This window comes from Macaca fascicularis, chromosome 1, assembly GCF_037993035.2.
Source record: "Macaca fascicularis isolate 582-1 chromosome 1, T2T-MFA8v1.1".
In the NCBI taxonomy this organism is placed as follows: domain Eukaryota; kingdom Metazoa; phylum Chordata; class Mammalia; order Primates; family Cercopithecidae; genus Macaca; species Macaca fascicularis.
The window spans coordinates 104,712,239-104,728,337 of record NC_088375.1 but is presented as its reverse complement, the minus strand read 5'-3'; positions in this window follow the sequence as shown (position 1 = coordinate 104,728,337).

Genomic DNA, 16,099 nt, shown 5'->3' with positions numbered 1-16,099 from the left:
AACCAAGCAGATCTTATGTGAACTTAGAGTAAGAACTCACTCATCACCAAGGGGATGGTGCTAAGACATTCATGAGGGATCCATCCCTATGATCCAAACACCTCCCACCAGGCCCCACCTCTAACACTGGAGATTACGTTTCAATATGGGATTTGGTGGGGACAAATATCCAAACCATATCAGTAGGAGAATAAGTCATCGTAAATAAGGGGAAGAGATTTTTCCCACAGAATATAGAGTGTGAAGTAGAATGTAAAGGAGCTGAGGCAAGTCAGCTTTTCCGGCAGAATTATTCTGATGGCAGCTTTTAGAAGGTCTGGAGAGTGGCTGGGTGCAGTGGCTTACACTTGTATTCCCAGCACTTTGGGAGGCTGAGGCAGGCAGATCACTTGAGGTCAGGAGTTACAGACAAGCCTGGCCAACATGGTGAAACCCTGTCTCTACTAAAAAATACAAAAATTGGCCGGGCGCGGTGGCTCAAGCCTGTAATCCGAGCACTTTGGGAGGCCGAGACGGGCGGATCACGAGGTCAGGGGTTCGAGACCATCCTGGCTAACACGGTGAAACCCCGTCTCTACTAAAAAATACAAAAAACTAGCCGGGCGAGGTGGTGGGCGCCTGTAGTCCCGGCTACTCGGGAGGCTGAGGCAGGAGAATGGCGTAAAAACCCGGGAGGCAGAGCTTGCAGTAAGCTGAGATCCGGCCTCTGCACTCCAGGCTGGGCGACAGAGCGAGACTCCGTCTCAAAAAAAAAAAAACAAACAAACAAAAAAAACAAAAATTATCCAAGCGTAGTGGCACGCGTTTGTAATCCCAGCTACTCTGGGGGCTAAGGACTAAGGCAGGAAAATTGCTTGAACCCAGGAGGTGGAGGCTGCAGTGAACTGAGATTGTGCCACTGCACTCCAGCCTGGGCAACAGAGTGAGACTCCCTGTCAAAAAAAAAAAAAAAAAAAGAGAAAGTCTGGAAAGCCATTGTCAGCGTCCAGGTTGCGATGAGACACACATAAGATAGTAGAAACACTATGGGCAAAACATTTTGATGTGGAGGGAGAATGAAAGTTGAAAGGACTGATGCTACCCAACTTCAAGACTTAATATAAAGCTACACTAATCAAGACAGTGTGATACTGATGGAAGAATAGACATATACCAATGGAACAGAATACACAGCTCTTGAAAAAATTCACACAAATATAGACAACTGATCTTTGACAAAGGAGCAAAGACAATACAAAGGAGAAGGGATGGTCTTTTCAACAAATAGTATTGGAACAATTAGACATCACATGCAAAAAAAATGAGACCCTGCCAAAAAGTCATGCTCACTGAAAAGGCCTTCAAACAGTGATTAACTTGGTAGCAACAATACCCCTAGCACACAGATTATAGTCTCTAAATACCACTTTTTTCAAGAAATGAAGGAAGGATCCTGAAGAAATGACTGTTTTCAGGTCTCAGGCAGGAAAAAAAAATACAAGATAAGCCTAGAATATCTTACCCTATTTGGTAAAAAGAGGCTATCAAATCTTGCTAGAATTGTGGGGGAAAAAAAAAACAAACCCTCAGGAGTCAGTCTGATTAGAGACATACTTTAAATATAAAAACATTTAGGTGAAAGTAAATGGATGGAAAAAGATACAGTAGGCCACGGGTAATCAGAGGATGACTGGAATGGCTATATTAATATCAGAGAACATAGAGCAAACTTTAAGACAAACTGTACTGTCACAAATAGAGACATTTCATAATGATAAAAAGGTTAGAATAAACTTACATTCATGCAATTGAACACTACTTAGCAATAAAATAGAACAAAGGACTCATAAATGCAACAGTATGAAAGTATCTTAAAAACATTACATTGAGTAAAAGGAGTCTTACACAAAAGAATACACATTGACCGGGCACAAATTGGCCAGGCACGGTGGCTCATGCCTGTAATCCCAGCCCTTTGGGAGGCCGAGGCGGGTGGATCACCTGAGGTCAGGAGTTCAAGACCAGCCTGGCTAACATGGTGAAACTCTGTCCTTACTAAAAATACAAAAATTAGCTGGGCGTGGTGGCAGGCACCTGTAATCCCAGCTACATGGGAGGCTGAGGCAAGAGAATTGCTTGAACCCAGGAGGCAGAGGTTGCAGTGAGCCGAGATTGTGCCATTGCACTCCAGCCTGGGGGACTTCATCTCAAAAAAAAAAAGAATACACATCGTACCATTCCATTTATTTGAAGTTCTAGTACAGGCAATATTAATATATGGTAGATAAAACTAAAAACAGTGGTGGCCATTGTGGGAGGAGTGGGAATAGGGATTGACAGAAGGGGCATAGGAAACTATAGGTTGATGGTTTTATATTTTGATACAGTGGCTTGGGTTATACAGGTTTATGCATTTATTAAAATTCATCAAACGGTACCCTTAAGATTTGTGCGTTTCACTGGATATACACTTTTTTTTGAGACAAGGTCTCTGTCGCCCAGGCTGGAGCGCAGTGGTGCAATCTCCACTCACTTCTACGTCTGCCTCCCGGGTTCAAGCAATTCTCATGCCTCAGCCACCTGAGGAGCTGGGATTACAGGTGCCCTCCACCATGCTTGGCTAATTTTTGTATTTTCAGTAGAGATGGAGTTTTGCCATGTTGGCCAGGCTAGTCTTGAACTCCTAGCCTCATGTGATCCGCCTGCTTCAGCCTCCCAAAGTGTTGGGATTACAGGTGTGAGCCACTGCGCCAGGCCTACTGGATATAAATTTTACCTTAAAAAACTGTAAACAAATACTGAACTGTACTTAATGCTACTCATACAGAAGGTCTTAGGGGTGAAGTATACTGACATCTGCAATTCACTCTGAAATGCATACAAAAATAAAATGGATTAATGGATAGATGTATAGTTATGTAAAAAAGCAAGTAGAATAAAATGTTACCCAGGGGTTCTGGTGAGTGTGCTTTAGGTTTCCTACCCCTCTGGGTCCATGATTCTCCTGCCAGGAGTCACCCGGCTATCAGCCTAGCCTCAGGAGGGCCAGCCCCCTCCCAGGGCAGCAGGTCTGGGTGAGAAGGCTCTTCCTGTACCTGGACCTGGGTGTGACTCCCACATCTTTCTCCAAGCCCGTAGTGAGCCAATTTCGTAGGAAAGACAGGGACCAATTTTGCTCCCCCTCCCATCCTAGGCCCTTCTTCTCCAGATCAAGCAGCCCAGTTCCTTTAACACCCTCCTGCAGTTTTCATCCAAACTTGCCTGTTTATTGCCCATCTCAGATGCAGCACTGCTAACTGAGTCCAGAGATCCAGGTGTGTTCAGAGTCTGGGAGAAATGGAATTTGGAAGGGGAGATTCAGGAAGCTGGCAGGGGTTCTCCAGGCATGCTCCAGGGAGCATCCTCCCCAAGACATCCTGTTGGGTCCTGCTCCAACACCTAGCCCATCTCTTCCCTTCCTGGAAACATGATCTGGGATTTTTCTTTCTTCTTTTCTCTTTTTTTTTTTCTTTTTGAAACAGACTTTTGCTCTTATTGCCTGGGCTGAAGTGCAATGGCACGATCTCAGCTCACTGCAAACTCCACCTCCCAGTTTCAAGCGATTCTCCTACCTCAGCCTCTAGAGTAGCTGAGATAACAGGCATGGGCCACCACACCCAGCTAATTTTTACATTTTTAGTAGAGATGGGGTTTCACCATGTTGGCCAGGCCGGTCTTGAACCCCTGACCTCATGATCCGTCCACCTCAGCCTCCCAAAGTGGTGGGATTACAAGCGTGAGCCACCACACCCTGCCAGATTTTTCATCTTCTAACATTTGCGATCCACTTGGTAGGAGTTTGGTGTAAAGTCAAATTACCAGTTTCAAGTAGTAACACATTTTAAAACAATTCAATTTTTTTTTTTTTTTTTTTTAGACAGATGCCCGGGTTCACGCCATTCACCTGCCTCAGCCTCCTGAGCAGCTGGGACTACAGGTGCCTGCCACCACACCCGGCTAATTTTTTTGTATTTTTAGTAGAGCCGGGGTTTCACCATGTTAGCCAGGATGGTCTTGATCTCCTGACCTCGTGATCCACCTGCCTCGGCCTCCCAAGGTGCTGGGATTACAGGCGTGAGCCACCACGCCCCGCCTAAAACAATACAATTTTTTAAAAGTTTCACACTAGTGAAAAAAAATCAGTGTTTTTCCCCCCGTTCTTGACAGTTTTTTTTTTTCCATTGCTGTATAACCAGTGCACAGAACAGTGCCTGTCACATAGCTGTCACTCTTAAGTATTTGCTACCTATTTGACTAATAAAATTAAATACATACATATTTGAGACAGTGTCTCACTCTGTCACCCAGGCTGGAGTGCAGTGGTGCGTTCATAGCTCAGTTCAGCCTCAGTCTCCTGGGCTCATATGATCCTCCAGCCTCAGCCTCCCGAGTAGCTGGGACTAAAGGCACGCGCCACTATGCTCGGCTAATTTTTTTCATTTTTTTACAGACAGGATCTCCCTATGTTTCCCAGGCTGGTCTTAAACTCTTGGCCTCAAGTGATCCTCCCAACTTGGCCTCCCACAGTGTGGGGTTACAGGCAAGAGCCGCCTTGCTTGCCCAAAATTAAATATTTGAATAGATAAATACTTATTGAATGGATAAGTGGGAAGGATAATATTGTTTACAAATTAATCCGGCTGAGAAGAAAGGGAGGCTAAGAGGAAACAGCCAGCCAGGGAGCACAGCCCAGTCAAGGCAGTGGGGGGCACCCCTTCCCCTCGGCCACCAGTGGTGTTGGAGAGGGAGGACGTACCCTTCCCTGCCCTGCTCCCTCCCCCAGCTCACAGGCTGTGGGCTAGCTGCAGCCGCTGGTCCCTGCTCTCTATACCTGAATGAACTATTTGGCTGAAAGCCTACGGTGAGGTGTTTGGCCGACAGAGAGTAGGGCGTGGACTTCGCTCCGCCGCTAGGTGGCGGGCTGGCTCAGGACTAGTGAGCCCGGCAGTGAGAGCCGGAGGGGGAGGAGCCCAGCAAGAAAGGGCAGGGGAGGACCCTGGCGGTGGGAGGGAATCTGCGTAGGACCCCCAGCAACGTTGGGGGACGCTTCCCTTGGGTGGAGTCAAGGCTACGACTTCGTTCAAGGAGATATTTCATTCAGGAATTGGGAATAGGGACCATGCTATGCCCAGTATGCGGGGCAGGGGTGAAGGGGTGTCACCTCAAGGCACCCCCCGTCCAGAGAAAGGGGTGGAAGTATAAATCCCAGTGGGGTGCCCTGTGCTCTAATTCGGGGGGAAAATGCAGCAAGGAGTCCAAAGGCAGGGGTCGTTTCCTAAGGAAATCACATTTGAGGTGCGCCTTGCAGGCGGAGTTCTGTTTTAGCAGCAGCAGCATGTGGGTAACAGCCTGAACAAGTGCAGAGCCTGGAGAATGAGTCTTTCAACCTGGAGGGAGGAACAGGCTGCGTTGGGGAGGGGTCTTCTCAGTTCCCCGCTGGAGATAGGCCTGCCTGCTTCTGTCCGAAGGGGTTTGGTGGCTGGAGGGGGTGAGGTCTTGGGGAGTGTGGGGTTGTGTGTGGTGTATGTGAATTGCAAAGACGAGTGGAGGCTGACCGAGGCTTCCAGCGACACCTTGACCACGGGCTGGCTCTCCAGCATCTGTAGGAATCAGAGGGAGAAGGGATGTTCTAAAATGATCATGGAGGGCCGGGCGTGGTTGGTTCACGCCTGTAATCACAGCACTTTGGGAGGCCAAGGCAGATGGATCACTCGAGGTCAGGAGTTCGAGACCAGCCTGGCCAACATGGTTAAACGACGTCTCTACTAAAAATGGAAAAAAAAAAAAAATGGCTGGGTATGGTAGTGGGCACCTGTAATCCCAGCTACTTGGGAAGCTGAGGCAGGAGAATGGCTTGAATCTGGGAGGTGGAGGTTGCAATGAGCCGAGTTCATGCCATTGCACTCCAGCCTGGGCGACAGAGCAAGACACAGTCTCTAAATAAATAAATAAGTAAAATGATCATGGAAGAACTGGGGACCTGATGGTGTGGTTCTGCACCCCCCACCAGTTGCTTCATTCATGCATGCATTCTACAGATACTCCCTGAGCACCTACTTCCATCTGGCATTGTGCTGGGCACTAGATAGAGGTCAATGAGACAGGGCCCTTGCCCTTGAGGGGTTCATAGTCTACCCAAAAAGGTACATAAACAATTCATTACAATACTACGTAATAATAAAGTGATAATAGCTCTGTTCATTGTTTATTCTGTCCTGGGTACTGGATACACAGCATCTTAGAATCACAACCACCTGGTCAACCTCATAGTGGCATCCCCATTTTAATAAACAGAGATTGAGGCCCAGAGAGGTTAAGTAATTAGTTCAAGGTCATCCAGTTTGTTTGAGCAGAAGCAAGATTGATATCCAAGTCTTTTTGACTCTAAAACTGTGCTCTTTCCACTGTACCATAAGCTCCTACTTAAGGAGTCTATACCCAGAGAGGGGGCACAGGAGTTGGTGTTGGGGGAAGGTTCCCCAAGGTGGGCAGGAGACTTGGAGAATGAGTTGGAGGCAGGTGGAAAAAGGGGTTGCTAAGCCAAGGGAAAGACATCAGAGGCCAAGTGCCCTGTGTTTCAGGAAGAGTGAAAATGTCACCTGTCCAGGGCCGGGCTGGACCCTCAGCCCTTCAATCTGGTGGTCTCCATGACAACAGGCTCACCCAAGTCTTTTGAAGTGCATTTTCCTGGAATTGGCACAGCAGAGGCATGGCCCATCTCTTTTTCTCTGAAAGGTGAGCTGGCTGTTTCCCAGGCTTCCCCCTCTCCCAGATTGCTCACTCTCCACTCAGGCTGTCTCTTCTCCCAAGAGCAGCAAGAGGCTAACTTATCTTTGCAATTTCTTTCTGTTTGGAAGTTACTTTCCTCTTTAGCGGCTGGTATGCATGCTTCAAGAAACAGAAATATTTTCTGAGTATTTTCAGTTGCACTGCATCTTCCTATATGGTATGTTATAAGGATCCTTTAAGATTAGGAGAAGCTGTGGGAGATTTAAGCCATTGCTACTTTACTCCCAAATTCATCACTAGGATTTAAAGATTTTAAGCTCATAACTCATGTTGCCATATGTGAACTGCTCAGAAAATGTTTTCCTAGAGCACTTCTGCAGAGCCATCTTTATTACTCTCATCTGTTTGGTAAGTAGGTTTGTGAACAATAGTTTTGATAAATTCTACCAGCATTTTACCAGTTCAAAAGCACTTTTTTTTTTTTTTTTTTTTTTTTTGAGACAGGGTCTTGATGCATCACCCAGGTTGGAGTGCCATCATCGTGCAACCACAGCTCACTGCAGCCTAGACCTCCCAGCTCAATTGGGATCCCCCTCTTTTCCTGTCCCTCTCTCTCTACTTGCTTTCAAGCTGCCCTCACCCAGAACATGACTAAATGCCAGCTCCACACTGACGATGCCCACATTTCCACATTTCTTTTCTTTTCTTTCTTTCTTTCTTTTTTTTTCCAGGCACAGTCTTGCTCTGTTGCCCAGGCTGGAGTGCAGTGGCGTGATCTCAGCTCACTGCAACCTCTGCCTCCCAAGTTTGAGCGATCCTCCTGCCTCAGCCCCACTAGTAGCTGGGATTACAGGCATGTGCCACCATGCCCGGCTAATTTTTGTAGTTTTAGTAGAGACGGGGTTTCACCATGTTGGCCAGGCTGGTCTTGAACTCCTGACCTCAGGTGATCCACCCACCTCGGCCTCCCAAAGTGCTGGGATTACAGGCTTGAGCCACGGTGCTAGGCTTTGACGACGCCCACATTTCTGTCCCTACCCTGGACCTCTTTCCTGAACTCTGGGCTCATGTATCTGATGCCTCCTGACATCTCAGATGGAACACCCGATGGCTCCCAGACCTGCTCTTCTCTCAGTGCTCCCCAGCTTGGCACACGGTACCACCATTCTACCAGTGGCTCAGGCCAAGCACCTGGGTACCATCTTTGACTCCTCTGATAGTCAGCTTGGGCTGCCATAAAAAAGTACAGTCATGCTTTGTTTAATGACGAGGATACAGTCTGAGAAATGTGTCATTAGGCAATTTCGTTGTTGTGTGAACATCATAGAGTGTACTTACACAAACCTAGATGGCATGGCCTACTACACACTTGGCTGTATGGTATAGCCTGTTGCTCCTGGGCTACAAACCTGTACAGCATGTTACTGTACCTAATACTGTAGGCAATTGTAACACAGTGGTATTTGTGTATCTAAGTGTATCTAAACATAGAAAAGACACAATAACAATATAATATAAAAGATAAAAAATGGCACACCTGCAGGGTGCTGTGGCTTACGCCTGTAATCTCAGCATTTTGGGAGGCCGAGGTGGGCAGATTGTTTGAACCCAGGAGTTTGAGACCATCCTGGGCAACATGGCGAAACCCCGTCTTAAGAAAAATTAACTGGGCATGGTGGTGCATTCCTGAACACCCCTGTAGTCCCAGCTACTTGGGGGACTGAGGTGGCAGGATCACCAGAGCCCAGGAGGTCGACACTGCAGTGAGCCGAGATGGTACCACTACACTCTAGCCTGAGTGAGACAGGGTCTAAAAAAGAAAAAAAAAAAAATAACGTATACCTGTATAAGGCACTTACCATGAATGGAGCTTGCAGTGCTGGAAGTTGTATTGTATGAGTCAGTGAGTAAGTGGTGTATGAATATGAAGGCCTAGAGTGTTAACACTACTGTAGACTTAATAAACACTACACTTGGGCTACACTAAATGTATTTAAAAGCTTTTTTTTTTTTTGTCTAACCCTATTGGAAACAAAAAAAGTGTATTTTAAATTTATTTCTTTAATAATAAATTAACCTTAGCTTATGATAACTTTTTACTTTATAGATTCAATTTTTTTTTTTTTTTTTTTTTTTGAGACGGAGTCTCGCTCTGTCGCCCAGCCTGGAGTGCAGTGGCCGGATCTCAGCTCACTGCAAGCTCCGCCTCCCGGGTTCCCGCCATTCTCCTGCCTCAGCCTCCCGAGTAGCTGGGACTACAGGCGCCCGCCACCTCGCCCGGCTAGTTTTTTGTATTTTTTAGTAGAGACGGGGTTTCACCGGGTTAGCTGGGATGGCCTCGATCTCCTGACCTCGTGATCCGCCCGTCTCGGCCTCCCAAAGTGCTGGGATTACAGGCTTGAGCCACCGCGCCCGGCCTTCAAATATTTTTAACTTTTGTTTTTTTCTTTTTTTTTTTTTTGAGATAGGGTCTCACTCTGTCACCCAGGCTGGAATGCAGACTGGCATGATCATGGCTTACTGAATCCTTGACCTCCTGAACTCAAGCAATCATTTCACCTGAGTAGCTGAGACTACAGGTGTGCACCACCATGCTCGGCTAATTTTTTTTTGTTTGTTTTTTGGCCTGGCTAATTAAAAAAAAATTTTTTTTAGAGACTGGGTTTTGCACCGTTGCCCAGGCTGGTCTCTAACTTCTGGACTCAAGCAGTCCTCCTGTCTCAGCCTCCCAAATTACTGGGATTACAGGCATGAGCCACTGCGCCCGGCCTAATTTTTTTTTTTTTTTTTTTTTTTGAGATGGAGTCTTACTCTGTCACCCAGGCTGGAGTGCGGTGGCACAATCTCGGCTCACTGCAAGCTCCACCTCCTGGGTTCACGCCATTCTCCTGCCTCAGCCTCCCAAGTAGCTGGGACTATAGGCGCCTGCCACCATGCCCAGCTAATTTTTTGTATTTTTAGTAGAGACGAGGTTTCACTGTGTTAGACAGAATGGTCTCGATCTCCTGACCTTGTGATGCACCTGCCTTGGCCTCCCAAAGTGCTGGGATTACGGGTGTGAGCCACCGTGCCCAGCAATTTTTTTAACTTTTAAAAACTTTTTATACATTTTTTTGAGACAGGGTCTTGCTCTGCCACCCAGTCTGGAGTGCAGTAGTGCGATCATGGCTCACTGTATCCTCGACCTCCCAGGCTGGGTGATCCTCCCACCTCAGCCTCCTGAGTAGCTGGGGCCACTGGAGTGTGCCACCATGCCTGTCTATTTCACATTTTTTGTAGAGACTGTTTCCCTGTTTTGTCCAGGCTGATCTTGAATTCCTGGGCTTGAGAGATCCTCCTGCCTCGGCTTCCCAAAGCTCTGGGATTACAGGCATGAGCCACTGCACCCGGCAAATTTTTAAAAACTTTTTTACTCTTTTTTTTTTTTTTTTTTTGAGGCAGAGTCTGGCTCTGTTGCCAACCTGGCATGATCTCGGCTCACTGCAACCTCCCGGGTTCAAGTGATTCTCCTGACTCAGACTATTGAGTAGCTGGGACTACAGACATGCGACACCACGCCCAGCTAATTTTTGTATTTTTAGTAGAGACGGGGTTTCACCATGTTGGCCAGGATGGTTTCGATCTCGACCTCGTGGTCTGCCTGCCTCAGCCTCCCAAAGTGCTGGGATTACAGGCGTGAGCCACCGCGCCTGGCCTTTTTTGACTCTTTTGTAATAACACTTAGCTTAAAACACAAACACATTGTATAGCTGCACAAAATATTTTTTCTTTATATCCTCATTCTGTGCTTTTTCCTACTTATTTTTTTTTTTTTTTTGAGACGGAGTCTCGCTCTGTCGCCCAGGCTGGAGTGCAGTGGCGCGATCTCGGCTCACTGCAAGCTCCGCCTCCTGGGTTTACACCATTCTCCTGCCTCAGCCTCCTGAGTAGCTGGGACTACAGGCGCCCGCCACCGCGCCTGGCTAGTTTTTTGTATTTTTTTAGTAGAGACGGGGTTTCACCGTGGTCTCGATCTCCTGACCTTGTGATCCACCCGCCTCGGCCTCCCAAAGTGCTGGGATTACAGGCGTGAGCCACCGCGCCCGGCTATTTTTTTTTAATTTAAAAAACTTTTTGTTAAAAAAGACACAAACACACACATTAGCCTAGGTCTGCACAGAGTTAGGATTGTCAATATCACTGTCTTTCATCTCAACATTTTTTTTTTTTTGAGATGCAGTTTCACTCTTGTTGCCCAGGCTGGAGTGCAATGGCACGATCTTGGCTCACTGCAACTCTGCCTCCTGGGTTCAAATGATTCTCCTGTCTCAGCCTCCTGAGTAGCTGGTATTACAGGCACCTGCTACCACGCCTGGCTAATTTTTGTATTTTTAGTAGAGATGAGGTTTCGCCATGTTGGCCAGGCTGCCACTTCCACATCTTGACACACTGGAAGGTCTTCAGGGACAGTAACACACACGGAGCGCTCATCTCCTGTGATAACAATGCCACCTTCTGGATACCTCCTGAAGGACCTGCCTGAGCCTATTTACGGTTAACCTTCTTTTTAATAAGTAGAAGAAACATAAGCTAAGAGAATGATAAGAAGTATAGAAGGGTAAATGCCAGGTGTAGGAATTTTTCAGCTTCATTACAATCTTATGGGACTACTGTCATATATAATAGTTTCTTGTTGGACAAAATATCATTATGCAGTGCATGACTGTACCATAGGCTGGGAGGCTTAAACAACATAAATTTATTTTCTCACAGTTCTGGAGGCTGGAAGTCCAAGATCGGAGTGCCCACATGGTCAGCCAGGATGGTTCTGCTGAGGGCCCTCTTCCTAGCTTGTAGACAGCCACCTTCTTGCTGTGTCCTCACATGGCAGAGAGAGACAGAGATAGAGATAGAGAATGAGGTGGGGTGGAGAGGGAGAGAGGGAGAACGAGTGTGCACAAGCTCTCTGGTGTCTCTTCTTATAAGGGCACTAATCCCATCACGAGAGCCACCCTTGGGACCTCATCTAAACCTAATCACCTCCCAAAGGCCCCATCTCTAATTACCATCACATTGGGGTTAGAGCTTCAACATGAACTTTGGAGAGACAGAGTCTGGTCCAATCAGCACTCCTTTGTCTCTCACCCTCATACCTAATCCTTCAGTAAATCCAACAGGATGTACCTCCTACTTTCCAAATACATCCAGAACCTGCCTACTTCTCTTCACCACTGTTACCATGACCATCTGCTCTTGCCTGGGTTATTGCAGTGGCCTCTTGACTGGTAACCTGCTTCCACTGGCTCCTACAGCCCATGGTCCCCAGGCAGCCAGGACTTTAACATAACAAATCGGATCATATGACTTCTTTTTTTTCTTTTTTTTTTTGACACGGAGTCTCGATCTGTTGCCCAGGCTGGGGTGCAGTGGCCGGATTTCAGCTCACTGCAAGCTCCGCCTCCCGGGTTTACGCCATTCTCCTGCCTCAGCCTCCCAAGTAGCTGGGACTACAGGCGCCCGCCACCTCGCCCGGCTAGTTTTTTTTGTATTTTTGTAGTAGAGACGGGGTTTCACCGTGTTAGCCAGGATGGTCTCAATCTCCTGACCTCGTGATCCGCCCGTGATCCGCCCGTCTCAGCCTCCCAAAGTGCTGGGATTACAGGCTTGAGCCACCGCGCCAGGCCGGATCATATGACTTCTCTGCTGTTAACCCCTTAGTTGCTCCCCGTAGTCCTCACTGTGAAGTCCCTGCTCCTCCCTGCACCCTGGGTGCCCTGGCCCAGCTGCCCCCCTCCCAGCATGCCCCTTGCACTGCTCGTGTTCCAGCCACAAGCTGCTCAGGGCCAACAGCTCTTGCCAGACCTTGAGGACCCATCTCATCATCTCCATCCTGTCTCTTCCTACCCTGCTGTGCCAGGTCTCTTGCCAGGCCCTGGGTAGAGATGATGTATAGCAGGGGTTATACCTTGTTCCACTGGATGCCCAGTGCCTAGCACAGTGTCTGGCACACAGTAGGTGCTCACTCAACACATGTTTGTTAAATGAAGGAAGACTTTGTCTTCTTCCAAATCTCATCTGTTCGAAAGTTGTTATGGACTGGGCACATAATTGCAGCACTTGGGGAGGCTAAGATAGGAGGATCATTTGAGCTCATGAGTTCAAGACCAGCCTGGGCAACATGGAAAAACCCCATCTCTACAAAAAATACAAAAATTAGCCTGTAGGGTGGCTTGCACCTGTAGTCCCAGCTACTCGCTTGGGAGGCTGAAAGTGAGAGGATCACCTGAACCCAGGATATTGAGGCTGCAGTAAGCCAAGCTGTGATTGTACCACTGCCCTTCAACCTGGGTGACAGAGTGACACCCAATCTCAAAAAGAAAAAAAAAGTTATTATGTCATTGGGGCTGCTGGTCTGATGGTCCTTCCTGAATGTGCCTATCCTAGGCCCCTAGTCCCTGCTGCCACCTCCCTCCAGTCAATGACAGGAGAATGCGTCAAGACTCTGCCTGCCCTCTCCATCTGTTCCTATCAGAGACACTATCACCCCGTAGTGTATTGGAGCCAGCCACCCATTTGCCCTTCCTACTCAGCCAATCAGAACAATAATAATCAGCACATCTGTTGAATGCTTACAAAAATGCCAGTGATCTACATCACTTATTTGGAATCCTTATACTTCCACAAAGGAACTATGTTATTACTCCTACAGATAAGAAAAATGAGACTCAAAGAGGGTTCAATTACTTGCCCAAGGTCATACAGTAAAGATGTGATGGATGGATGGATGGATGGGTGGATGAATGAATAAATGGATTAACAAGAGCTTTACTGACTCTGGTGCTTTGCTATTTTTCTCTCTTTCCAATATAAACATTGGGGGTGGCTCCATGGAACTAAAGGGGCCAAGTGGCTTTGGGGATTCCTGAGCCAAGAGAGCAGGAGGTTGGGAGGAGTTGACCCTGGTAGAAATCAGCTCTGAGCAACCCCAAGTTACTCAGTAACCTCAAATACTTGGTCCCCAGGGACAAACTGGCCAATCTGGGCCAGGGCAGGCAGCAGACACCGGTTCCCCTTGGCCACCCTTCTGGCACTCAGCTGGTCACAGCTGGAATCTGGAGATGGAAGGTCAAAGATGGGACAGACTTCAGGCCAGGCAAATGACAGCTGATGGTGGAGTCAGGGGCTTCTCAGAGGAGGCCTGGAGTGGAAGGAGGAGTGAGAGATGAAGCCCTCACCATTCCATCAGAACCACCAGGGCCAGAGAAGGCAGGGGGAGGACCAAGGGCTTGACATCACTTCACAATCCAAAAGGAAACCATAAACTAAGCCTCTCCATAGTGTTTGGTAAGTGGTGGGCCAGGGGGTCCTCTAAGATCCTCTAAGGTGGCAGCCTGGCAGGGAAGTCCTCAGACAGGTGGGGGAGCCAGGGAGGGGACCCTCCCAAGGGGAGGGCTGTCAGGGTCTTGCTGTCTTCTGGACCAGGGCTGATACCAGCTAAGCTGGTGCTCACTAGCTGTTGAAATATCAAGATTATCTCATTCAAGTTGGCAAGTAGCTGTTGCCCGAAGGTCTCTAAGTGTACCATCCAGAGATTGGCCCAGCTCTCCTGGGCCAGCAGGGGGGAGTTCCTTTACATCTCCCCATAATCCAGCAACGAAGAGGTTAACACCTACCAGGCAGAGGGCCCCAGGACCGAGCCCTGTTTTATACCTTGACTAGAACATGAGGTTGTAGCCCCAGACCTGGCCCAGGGTTGGTGCTAAATGAGTATTTGTTGAGTGAATGAATGAGCAACAGAGGAGAGAGAATCAGAGACCTAGAGGAATGAAAAGAGACTAAGGTGACAAAGAGATGGAAGAGGCTGGAATCAGGGAGGCACTTCCCAGAAGATGCTGGGAAGGCCCAGCCTACTCCTTGTTTTCCCTGGTTTGCAGCTTTTGAAGGCTCTTCCCATCCCAGGGCCTGTCCAGTCCCTGCTTGGACAGCCCTGAGCAACCCCCCACTCCCAGACAGGACTCAGGCAGTGTCTTGGGGCAGAAGGCTGGACCTGGGTGGAGCCTCCAGATGCAGAATCATTATACAAAGGATGCTGACCTGATATACCCCTTGCCCCAGGAAGGGCTAGAAAACAAGCTTCCTGCTGAGCAAGTAGGGACAGAGAGTCTCTCTGGGACAGAGGCCACTGAGGGCCAGAAAGCCCTCTACCAGAAAGCAGTGCTACCAGAGTCTGCCACCCAGAGTCTGACCCCTGGCTGGCACCTGAGTTAGGGAAACTGGATACCTAGAATCCAACTGTCCTCCAGAGTCCACTCTGTGCCAGAGGCTGGAGCCCCTAAGGGGAGGTAGAGAGAAGTGAGCTGGGGAAGGGACAGCAGGAAAGAAAAGGAAGAGGTTAGGGACTCTGCTGTTGACCCCATCCCTGCCCATTCCTGAGAAGGAGCCCTACCCTGCATCTGTTCTGGGGGGAGGCTGGCCCCTAGGGACCTAGGCCATATTCATGGGAGTGGCAGCTTTCCCTTGGGACTGGGGTTTGGGACACCATTACAGACACCCACGGGCTCCTTCCACACAATGGCTCCCTCAGACAGGCTGGCCTGGGATGGGCGGCAGCATAGAGAGAGAGCCGCCCCTCCCACCAGCCCCGTGGAACACTTGCCTTCACCCTGTGGAGGTGTCACGTGTCAGAACCAATAGTGCCAGGGTTCCACACCTATTTAGAGCCCTTCAGTGGCCCAGAACCCACTGAGTAGAGGCTCTGTGCCTTAGCAGGGCCTTCAGGGCCTTCCCAGCACTGCCCCCAGCCTCTCCCAGCCTCAGTTCCTGAACACATTGGATGCTTACACTGCCAGGCTCGGTCTATGTTGGTCCCACTTCTTGTAATATCTCCTCTTCCTTCTTCACTTGTCCAATTCATAGGTTGTCCTTCCAGATCACCTTCATATATTCACTACCTTCTCAGGAAGCTATTCTCTGTCTCAGTCCCCTCCTTTACCCCATCCCTGGGGCCTCTGCAGCCTCTCCTCTTGGGCCCCTGCAATCTCTGTTCCTCTCTGGGTTGGTCGCTTATCCCACTGGTAATCAAATTTCCTCCTAAGTGTCTGTCTCCACACCAGACAGTGGCTCCTGGAGGGAGGGGCTATCTGGTTCATCTCCAAAGCCTGCCTCACAGTAAGTGTTCAATAAATGTCTGTCTCCTCCATGTCTGTCTACCGGGCCCCCAGTGGATGCCAATCTTGCTTGGGTAATGAGGAACTCTGGACTTGGAATTGAGAAGCCCTCGTTGCATTCAGCCTCCCTCCACTGCAGCTGCAGAGGCAGCCCAGGCTCTCTCACATCCACAGTGGGCACGCAGGGAACCCGGGTGTCAGTGTGG